We start from the raw sequence: 11,624 nt of genomic DNA on the forward strand, positions 1-11,624 counted from the left end.
CAAGCCTGCAGGTGAAGCTAGGCCTGAGGGTGAAGTCATCTGACCCAGGAGGGGGCTGGGCTTGAACAGGCTGTGAACAGAGCTGCCAACAGGATCCTGGAGGCTGCGGGGAGAATATTGACTCAGCAGGATGGCTGCAGCTCCTGAAGGCCAGCCAGCAAGAACGGCAACATCTGAAATAGTCTGGAGATTTAGGAAGGAACTGTGGGGCTGGAGGAGGTTCCTGCAGACTCTTTGTGGGGTCTGGAGCCCTGAGTGTATGGCACTGAGTGTATGAGGGCCTATTGAGGGGTCCAGGTGAGTCCAGAGAGAGAAGCTGAGTGCATGAGAGTCTATTGAGGGGTACAGGTAAGACCAGAGAGAGTGGGGATGAGTGCATGGGGACTTCATGAGGGATCCAGACCACCGAAGAGAGGGTTAAGTATGAAAGACCTATGGAGGACCCCAAGAGGGTGGACTCATAGACAAGAGAGGGCTCTTAAATGGCCCATGTGGGGCCAGGGCCCAAGAGGGATCAAAATGTCCAGGAGGGACCACTACAGAGATGACCAGAACTGGGGCAGCCTAGAGAGCTCAACTAGCCTGAGGTGGGGCCAGGGCCTTGGAATGGATAGTGTGAAAGTCCATGTGTGGCCACAGCCAGAGAGAGAGGGGGGCAAAGGGGCAGGTGGCTCAGGATGAAGATGGCTAGAGCAATGATATCTGAGGAGATGGATTTGAGGAAAAGAGGTCTGAGAGAGAGTGCCAGGGTCAAGGGGGCCTGGAGGTGAGAATGAGATGGGGCCAAGGGGACCCAGAGGTCTGTAGCCAAAGAAGGTCAAGAAATGAGGTAGGAGTCCCAAAGCCCAGGAAGGGCATGTGGTATCAGTAGGGAGCCCAGGAGGGTTTGGAGGTCCTGAGAGTGGCTGGGAGAATGGGATCAGAGGGGTCCAGAGGCCAGAGAGCAGCCAGAAGGAAGTGAGACCAGGGATATGAAAGCCTAGAGAAGGGACCGATTGAGAGACCAAGGGGTCTGGCAACTGAGAGAGGGGCTGAGTGGTAGACCAAGGAGTCTGAGGGCCCAGTGAGGGGCTGAGGGAGAGACTGGTGTGATACCAGAGGGGTCTGATAGCCCAAGACAGGGGCTGAATGAGAGACCAAAGTGAAGGGATCACATGGGAGACCAAGTGGTCTGGCAGCCCAGGGAGGGGCTGAGTCAGATATTGAGAAGTCTGAGGACACAAAGAGGGGAGGAGTGAGAGACTGATGGGTCTAAAGGCCCAGAGAAGGGAGAAGGGTATAAAGAGAACAGCAGTGAGGATGGCATCTGCGAGGCTTGGGGCATGGTGTAGGGGCAGAAAGGAACCACACAATTAATCCATAAGACTTGGACCACAGGCAGCTGGTGGTCATTCATTTAAGACCAGGGCAGCCTCCCACATTTTAATGATAATAACACCAAGACATGGCAGGAAAGAAGGGTGGACTGCTCATAGAGCAGGATAAAAGTACTTTTTTTGGCATCCAGGGGCTTTACGGCCATCCCTGGAGATGGTACCCTGTGACAAAAAGAATAATTTGGGTCTTTCAGATGATGTCAGACGTTCAGTTTCTCTCATTCTAAACTCTTCAATGACAATACATTCTGTTTCAAAAGCATGGTGTTACCTGCAGCTTAGCCATCCCTCGAAGGTCCTAGTGGCTCTGAGCACAATAAAATCAGGAGCTGCTGTAATGTGAAGAGAGATCCATAGACTTATCTGACCAGTCATAACCTGATATAAGTTCTCTCTAAGATCACCTGTTCTGGATCAGGAATAAAATGTTGTATATATCCCTGGGCTCTCATCAATCGGAAGGTTCTTTGCAAAATATGATCAAGGCGATCCTGTAATCAAAGTGATCCATGTGAAAAATATATTTTTCATGCAGTTGGCAGAATAGGGACCTTGCCAGCACAGACTTGTCCTGGACATGTGGGTCTCCTGGAGGCACACTGATTAAGATATTGTAAGGAAGTCTAAAGATAAAATATTTTTGCTAAAAATAACTAGAACTATTAATATAATGCAGCCTAAGAAATCACTTTCCAGGACTGAGCTTTGGCATGTGCCCACATTTAAGAAGCTCTTCAGCTCATGCAATACTTGGTTCTCCAAGGCATTGTCTTCATCCAAATAGCTTATATGGTTTAGATTGAAGAACAGACTGCCTTTAGGGAAAGAAGTTTGACACACTGACCAGTTTGATCTGGCAGCTAAAGAATGAGTAACATGTCAGAAAGAGGGCACTCAGGAAAGCTTGAAAAATTATGATCTAACTTTTTAGAAACCTTTGATTAAGCTTTAGCAGATGAAAGCCAGGTTTGTGCTCAGGCTCTGTGGCTGCTGCTTCTCCCATTTCTTTACTTTTCTTGGAGGTTTACTAATGGGAAAAGTGCTGCTCATCATCCAATGTGAAGAGTTTAGGTTGTCTTTTTCCCAAGACCGGTACAATACAAGTCAGCACTGATGTCTTCAGTGCTTACAAGAAGCATTACAGAGACAGGCCTTCTAGTTCCAGTACTGAAGTGATCACTTTCTTGGAACACTTTCTTCTCTCTTCTGAGTCTGGATGTCCATATCCTCAAGCTCAAAGATTAATTTGTGGCTGCAACTCACAATTCATGTGTTGCACTTACAAACCAAATTTCTAAACTCAGTGCTTTAAGAATTAACACAACACCTGGTTGGTTAATAGTAGAAAAGCTTGCTTTAATAACTATAACCAAGCTATAAAACTAAATGACAGAAAAAACTCTTTCTTAATATTCAATAAATGAGCTATTACAGTCCTTGTATTATCTTAGCTTCACGAGACTTTTCCCAAGCAGGCAGAAAGCAGTTTTTTTGTACAGCTTTCACTTGTGTGCTGGCTGCAGAACTGCTTCTTGATCGTCTGGGCTGCACATCTTGCTGGCAGTTTTGTCTTCCTTTTTATATGGTTTTAATTGTATAGCTTCAAAGCATTCCTTCTTGGTATTTGGTTAATCAAAGTCCAAACAAAGCAGGCAAGGACAGAATTAACGTATTACAATTGTATCTTGTTTGTGTGTTTGTGAAGATTGAAAGCTTTTGATCAGTTTGGAATCAAATAGAATGGGTATTGATTGAATGAAGTACCATTAGGAAGTTGATAACAATGGAGCTGCATCAAATGGCTTATGGACATATTTGATAGACACTGAATGACTGTTTTGAGAGAGATGCCTTGATTAAGGGAAGATGTTACAAGTTCTTTTGGGTAAATGGGATACCTTTGATTAAACCAAAGCAGGTCTGCTAAAATGTAAATGGAGGTAATAAGGATCAGATGCTACTGGATACATTAGGAGTAAGTTTCAGGAAAATACACTGGTTTAGCATAATAAACATTTAGTGATTGACTGCCTATTTTGAGAAATATGCCTTAATTAATGAATGCAAATGCCAGGCAGTAAGGATCAGAGGCCACTGGGGGCAATCGGTGTGAGGCAGGTAAGATGCAATCAGGAAAACTGATTTAACATAATAAACATTTAGAGATTGGTAAAACTTTAGACAGATATTGAATGGTTGCTTTGGGAAATGCATCTTAATCAAAGGGGGAATGTGTTCACCAGGGTATATTTACAGTCACGTTTCCCGTGCACCTTGGCTTGTCTCCTCTCTTCCAGGCTTTGCTTTGACATGGATATTTTTGTTCTTTTGTTTCCTTTAGTGACATTTAGCTAAGTTGAGATGCATATGTAGTTTGTAGGCTTCTCCCCAGGCTATTTGGCTTTCTGGCTTGCACTCTGAGTCTTGTTATATACATGTAATGAGTATGTCAGGTTTCTGCCAATAATTTTAACCATTACTTATTTTTTTGGCTCAGGTGTGACAGAAGATTGAGGACTTTTATCATGACTTATTATCTTATGGCATGGGTCTGGTATTGGGTACTGCAAGATCCATTCTTTCTTATGCCTAATGGGTTGCAAACCATTAGTAGAGTTCGATTTTCTCTGTAACAGAACTTGTTACCACAACCCAGTCTTGCCCCAGCCACTGTCTTCCATTTTGTGCAAAGAGGCACTGTTATTTCTTCCAAGCTTTCACAGCCAGCACATCCTCCATGTTGACACCCCACTTAACTCAGGCTTTGATTTATAGCAAGTGAAACCACTGCAAGTACAAAGTGCATCCCATGCAACTTCTTACAAGTGCCTGTACAATATCACCTTGAGAGCCACTGCCTCTGCTACTGACAGGAATTAGCAAAAGTGTAGTGGATTTCCTGATCTGACAGTAGTTTACTAATCACAATTGATTATTGTAAAAGTCTATATTCTATATAAGGGTGGAATCTCATAATAGATCTCTTTGCCACCTGAAAAAATGCAAGGTCCCTCATTTCGGGTTCTAAGGGGTTATGAACCCAGAGTCCCTTTTGGGTTCTTTCTACAGTGGAGTCAGACTGTTTTGTGCTTCCCAATCAACCCCATAAATCCCCAAAATGATTGCCAAAGGAGACCTCATCCTCATAGATGCCTATAGGCCAGAATAGTTATGGTCAAGAGACTTGCCTCACTTGTCCACAAAAAGGAATTAAAGAAGCCTCCACGTGCTGTTACCCAATGAGGCTCCCGTGATGTTTAGGCCAACTATGACAGAACCAGGGTCACGTACTCATATTATATGGTTATAGTTATGGAAGCTTGAATGATGCTTAGATGCATAGCAGGGCAAGTGACTATATTTCACAAGTTTAGGAGCTTCTTATGCTTATACAGTACACTTATTTTCATGAGTGGAAAAGACTTTCCACATAAAAAGATTCTTGACTATCTTCTGCCATTGAAAGGTTCCAGATTCTCCTGCAGTTTGAGAAAGGCTTGTAATGTCAGCATAATAACAAATATGGCTATCCAATACCATCATTTTCAATCTTTTTTTATTCTGTAGTATCAACATTTATTAAAATCCCAATGTTTGGCCATTGGTTACAGAACCTTCTTTAGTATGAGCATTCAACCCTGTCCTCTTCAAACTTGTAGAACTTTTTGAGTAAAGAGAATTACTTACATATGTTAGTCTGAAGTCAGGCAGGCATAAGGCAGGGTAGAAATGCACCTTAGAGACTAACTAAATCAGAGGTGTACAAGCTTTCATAAACCTGAGCTCATTTCATCAGATCCTGTGAAAGGACAGACATGGAGCAGTCTATCAAATAGAGAGAATGATTTGAATACTGAACAAGGGAGAGATAAGAGGGGGCAGTGTTAAGAAAGGCAAACAAGTAATAAAGTCATAGGAACAACAGGGTCAAAAGAGCTAATGAAGGTAATGGGAGAAGAACCTGTACGCCCTGCTAGAGCATGCTCAACACAACTTAGCCTGTGGATGATTTCTTCTCCCACAATTTCATGTTTGTGTGAGTTTTTTCAATTCTGTTGTTTAAAAATTGTTACTCTGAAATAAGCAGTGGCATGGCTAAAGTAAAATTAAAGTATTCTACCACAGGCTTGTGTGCGCTTTTGGACTTGATATCAGATCAGCATCCCCTTGTTTTTTAAAGTAGGGGTTACCTCACCTGTCCAATGTAGGGGCACTATAAACTCAATAGAGGTGCAGGTGAATGTAACTCAGATGTTATAATCTGCCTTGTGTGGTCCAGTGATGATATGGTCTGTCTCAATGAGGAGATACAACTTGCATCTGGGTCTGTTGTAAAGTACTGGCCTTGGTGAGAATAGGTATTAGGTAGTCTAATACCTTGATAGATGTTGTTTGAGGGTACAGGGCATAGGATGTTCTTAAAATTGTCTTTCTGGTGGCTATTACCCTATCACAGGATGAGAGGAAAGAATTGGGGGTGGGGAGCAAGGGTCACCAGGTCAACTAATCCAGCCTCTTGCTCAAGCCAGGATCGTACTTGACTAAACCTTACCAGCAAAATATTGGTCTAATTTTCTCCTGAAAACATCCAAGGATAGAGAGTCCACAACTTCTCTAGATTCGCTGCTCCAATGCCTGACCATCTTCATAGTAAGAAAGTTCTTCCTAATCTCCAGCATAAGTTTCCTCTGTTGCCATTTAAAGCCATTGTTCCTAATCTTGTCCCTACTGCCACTGAGAAAAGCCCATCTCCAGCCTCTCTATAATCACCTTCAGGTATTTGAAGACTGTTATCCAATCCCCCCTCAGTCTTCTCTCCCACAATGTGCTAACCCTGGTTAGCACTAAATAACCCTACTTTTTCAGCTTTTCCTCATAACTCTTGCCCTTCTCAAGCCCTTAATCATTTTTGTCACTGTCCACAAGACATCTTTTTCAAAGTATGGAAAGAGAACTCCAGGTGAGGTCTCACCAGCCCTGAATAGAGTGGAAGAATCACATCCCTTGATTTGCAAGTGACAGTCCTGTTAATATAATTTACTATGCTGTTGGCCTTTTTGGGTTTTTTTGCAAAAAGAGCACACTGTTGGGTCACATTCAGCTTATGGTCTACTGTGAATCCCTATTTACCTCTTCCCCCAGGGACAAAAGGTACTGGAACGTCATGTGATATTCATCTCCTGAATTCTATTTATACCAATGAATCAATTTATCTGTGTTCTTCCCTACTCCACATGGGGATAGGAGAGAGAAGCTGCACAATCTAAACATATCCTATTTGTGTGACAGAATAAAAATCTTGCAGACTTTCAACTTGCAGACCCCTGCTGACTTTGGGCAGGGGGATGGACTCAGTGATCTCTCAAGGTCCATTCCAGCCCTAATGTCTATGAAACAGCTGTTTAAGATGCTAGGTGGCTGCTGTATAAATAGTGTGTTCTTCCATTTGGTGGATGTGTGTCCTGCAATGTCTACAGAAGTTTATGCTAGCAAAACTCAAGCAACACCTAAGGCCTGTTTCCAAAGGGTTCTAACATGCAAAGTTGCTATATGGAATAATTTGTTCACAGTGGTAAAGTATTATGCACTGGACTTAGATAGGGTATGTCTGCAGACATTTTCAGGAGATGGTGTGAATCCATACTTGCTTTTAGAGTTTTCAGTTAACATACTTGAAATGTTAGTGAACCAAGATAAGGTCTTGGCCCACCTACTCCTTCTGTCCTCGTAGGGGAGTCGGAGCAGAAACAAGGTGCATTCATCGTTTCAGTGGACAATGGTGTTCAGAAGAGTCCAGACTCGCATGTTTGAAGCATATGCAGCATAACTAACTGATGTAAGTAACTCATCTTTCTCTGTTTTTTTCAATTTTGAACTTTCCCTTTTTTTCTTATTCTCATGTACTCCCTTCTTTGTGAGAGGAAAAAAAAATGCTATACATAAATACTCAATACCTCCTGAAATCAACTGCCAAGTTAATAGGTGTCCGAGGTAGGCAGACACCAGTTGGTATATCATCTTAAAGAAATACAATACAGTGCCATGTGTACTATAAAAGACGACAACCAGTGCTTATTATGTCTAAAAATCTGGTTGTTTGCTTGTCATAAGATCAGACATGTATAACTTAATCCATTAATTACAGCTTTAAAAAAAGCTTCCCCCCAATCTGTTATTTTACTTCAAAAATTCTGTTTCCAGCACAACTAAACTATATAGTATTGTGCATTAGAAATTCCTTGCTATATTCATATTTTGATCCCATTAATGTAAAGGTTGATAAATGTATAGGAAATATATCTGTTCCCAAATGCAGTGCTTAGATCTCCCTATTTACTTTAAACCATGTCATTGTATTCACAGTAATTACAGCCCTGTGCCCTAGAGTTTCATGGTGAAATGGAATCAATGGGGGGGGGGGAAGAGGAAGAGAGACTTGCAGTCTAGATCAGATACAAATATTCTCCCTTTGTAGGAGACAGGGAGTGGGAATATAAAGATGAACATCTACATTCCAAATGATGAAAAATTGTAGAGCACAATACAATTTATTTTATATATTGCATTTAATCAAAAGGAAAATTTCAGAGAGAAGAGGCAGGATTACATTAGTTACAATACCTATCAAACCCTAGTATCAGCATTTGCCATTTCATCTAATAAACTCAATGTGTAGTAGGATTATAGGAAATGGAACTAAGGAAGGATGGCCTAGGTCATCAAGCTTAGCCCCTTGTCGTCACAGGCAGGGACATCATATAATCCTTTTCATAAGTGTATCTGTCTATCCTGGGGCACGAACACCCTTCTTCAGGCATAGGGAGAGTCTGTTGGGCTAGGCACAGACATACATTAACCAGTATAAGTGACCAGAAACTGGTTTAAACCAGTAACAGAACAGATATTTAATACACATAAACCAGTTTGAAAATGGCTGAAATTGGGTTGAGATAAGTCTGATACTACATTCAACCAGGTTTAATAGATTTGTGTCATACCAGTTTATGCAACATCTGTCCCAGACCCCTTCCTGGTTTAAGTTAAGCCACAGTCCCCCAGTATCCCAGATGCTTTGCAACCTTGGGTGGAGCTCTGTCTTTTGCTTCAGCCCAGCAGGATTGGCCCCGTGACTCTGCTCTCTGGCTGGTGCTGTAGTGGAGACTGCACGTCCAGATGCATCTGCCTCCTGCTCTCCGCCCCCCGCCCCCCCCACACACCACTCCCTGCATAAGCAAGGATTCCTCCCTCCCCTCTATCTTACACAGATACTTCTCAACACTAGCTAGCATACCACATGCTGGCTATGGTCCGTGCTGTGGAAGACAGGGCAAAGGCAGACAGGACTTTGTCAGCTTAGGGGTTTTTGGAGCCAATCAAAAGGTAACTGGTAATGTCCCTCATTACTTCCTTGGGGAAAGTTGTTTAAGAAGAGCTAGAACTAATGAGCCACTCACTATGCAACTCTGCTGTTTAACTCAGTGCTCTGTTATCAACTCCTTGATGGCTCCCTTGCTGGTCAGGAGCAGTGAAGGGGGGGGGGGAACCCGCCCCCCACAATCAGAGCAACCTGCCAGGGCCTGGCCATACCCCCACTTAGCACAGTACTATTTAAGGGAAGGGAGGGCTGCTCTAAGGTACCCTGGCTTCTAGCTTGAGCCACTGCAGGCATGTGCTGGCATTTTTGCAGTCCAGAGGGTATGTCTGTGTGGTCACAAACCAGTTCACCCCAGCCAAGTTAGACTAATCTGCAAAGATTGAATCAATTCAGGCTCAGGCTTTTTAAACATCTTTCCCTAGTCGTGGTGCTTGTGTGCTCTCTTGGGTAGAATAGAAGCCAAAATGCAAAATACAGGTCTGTGAAGAAAATAAAAAGTGTGGCAGTGAGATTCAGGAGAAATGGAAGACAATAGGTGTGAGACAGGTAGGTGGAGGGAGGAGAAAGGGGAAATGTTGAACTGGTAATAGAATGTAGCTGGTAAAATGCAGACAGGTTAAATGGGCTAGGGACAGACATTCAAAAACTCCAAACCTGAATTGATTCAATCTTTGCAGGTTAGTCTAACCTGCAGAGATTGAACCAGTATGCAAATGGATAAAAATTTCCTTTTCATTCCAGAAATGCATGCACATGCCTGCACTGGCTCAGGCCAGAAGCCCAGGGGTGTCAGAGCAGCCTTCCCTTCCCTTCTACAGGGAACCTGAGCTAGGGGGCTGGGTAATGGTCAGGTCCCAGCAGGCCCAAGTAAGACTGAGAAGGGGTTTAAACCCCCACCTTGGCCTGCAGGGTTCAGAGGGTGGGGGAAAGAAGGAGCATGGTCAGACCACTGTTGCAGGGGAGGAGGGGCAGAGGGAAGTGCTCTGCCTGCCCCAGCAGCTCCTCAACAGCTGGGAGAAACACAGCACTGCCCAGCCCCAGAGGGAGACTCTTCCCTGTCCTCCCTAGTCCCCATCACTGCAGGGCAGGGAGGCAGGCAGGCTCTGGGCAATTCTGCAGGGGGACTCTTCCCCCTCCTCCTCTGTGGCCCCCCCACCACCACTTCAGGGTGGGGAGGGGATTCTGTGCAGGGCTGCCCAGTCTCAGCAAGGAATGCTTCCCCTCCTCCTCCACCCCTGAAGGGAGGGGAGGGAGACTCTGTTTGGTGCTGGAGGGGGACTTCCCCCCCCTCCCCTGTCTGCCCCCTACCACATGCAGGGCTGTCTGGCCTTGGAGGGGGACTCTTTCCCCTCCTCCTCGCCACAGGGTGGGGAGGGGGCTTCATTTGGTGCTGGAGTGAGACTCTTCCCCCTCTTCCTCTCCCTCCTACTCTGAGCTGCCACAGGGCGGAGGGGTGGGGGTGCTCTGTGCAGCACTGGCCAGCATAGCCTAGCCTGGGCATGGGACATAGCTATCACTGAGCTGTAGCCACTGGGATGGCCCTGCCCCCATGGTCCAGGCCAGCCACTCTCAGCCCTAGCCGAAGCAGCCACACAGCAGGGCTGGGTAAGGCCATGGGGGTAGGGCCATCCATAGTGCCTGTGATTCAGTGACGGAGAGACTGACTTGTCAGTGAGGCCAGCCTGGCCCAGCTTGCACAGGCAGCAGTTGGCTGGGTAGCAGGGTACCTGGGCCAGTTTGGAGGCACTATGGGAGCTCATGGGTCTGCAGTGAGCCACTGCAGCAGGTGGCTGCTGGGCTCTGAGCCTCCTGGTGCCTCCAAGCTTCTTCCTGGCCAGCCTCTGCCCATGAGCAATAGGCCAGACTGTACTCACTGACAGAGATCAGCCTTGCCATCACTGAGTTCCGCGTGCACCCCTGCAGCCTGACCTGGCCCCTCTGTGCAGCTGCCTCAGCTGGGGCTGAGGAGGGGCCAGCCCATGCCACAGGGTTGAGGCCATCCCCAGTGGCTGTGGCACACAGTGACAGCTCCTCCCCATTCACAGGCTGGGCTGGGCTATGCAGCACTTCATAGAACCCGCCTCCCCACCCTGCAGCAGTGAGAGGGGAAGGAGGAAGAGGAGGGGGAAGCGTCCTCTTCTAGCACTGAACAGAACCGCACTCCCTGCCCTGTGGGTAGGGAGGAACAGGGGGAAGAGTCCCCCTCTGGGTCTGGACAGCCCCACACAAAGCGGCTCTTCCCACCCTGTGGCAGTGTGAATAGGGAGGAATGGGGCTGCTCCACCCAAGCTGCAGTCCCTCAGTGAGTGTGTGTGGGGGGAAATTAACCCCCTCCCTGCCCCCTTAACTTTAATGGGGCCATGGCAGAACAGCTTTGGTCCCTGATGGTAGGGCTAGCCCCATTCTGGGCCCCATAATCCTTCTAATTGAACCCTACCTGGATTCTTCTCCTCAGGTGGTCTCATCCATCTTCATATTAGGCAGCATAGCTCCCTGAACTGCTTCCCCTTCAGGTGTAGTCCCCCTGGGACCTTTGGCTACTAGCCCTGGCCCACCTCCAGGCTAGTTGGAACCCCAGGCCCTCAGCTCTTGGGCATTTTTCGCAGTAGGCCTGTGGCCTTTTGACCCTTCTGGTCCTGCCCCAGCATTGACCAGTCAGTGGATGTCCAGACAGGTGCAAGTCTGTGGCCCCATTCTGTCTCTGGGGGTCTACCTTCCAGACCCTTTCACCAGGGTGGTAACTGGCTTAGCATTTCTTGGGGGCTCCCACACCACTGGGAGCCCCACTAGGCCACCCACTCCCAGCAGGGTGCAGTTTTAAGTTATGCCCAGGACCAGGAGCCTCCAACAAGTCCCTACAGCCCCCCCCCCCC

Source organism: Gavialis gangeticus, unplaced genomic scaffold (assembly GCF_001723915.1).
Source record: "Gavialis gangeticus isolate Ggan-Ray unplaced genomic scaffold, GavGan_comp1, whole genome shotgun sequence".
Taxonomy (NCBI): Eukaryota; Metazoa; Chordata; order Crocodylia; family Gavialidae; genus Gavialis; species Gavialis gangeticus.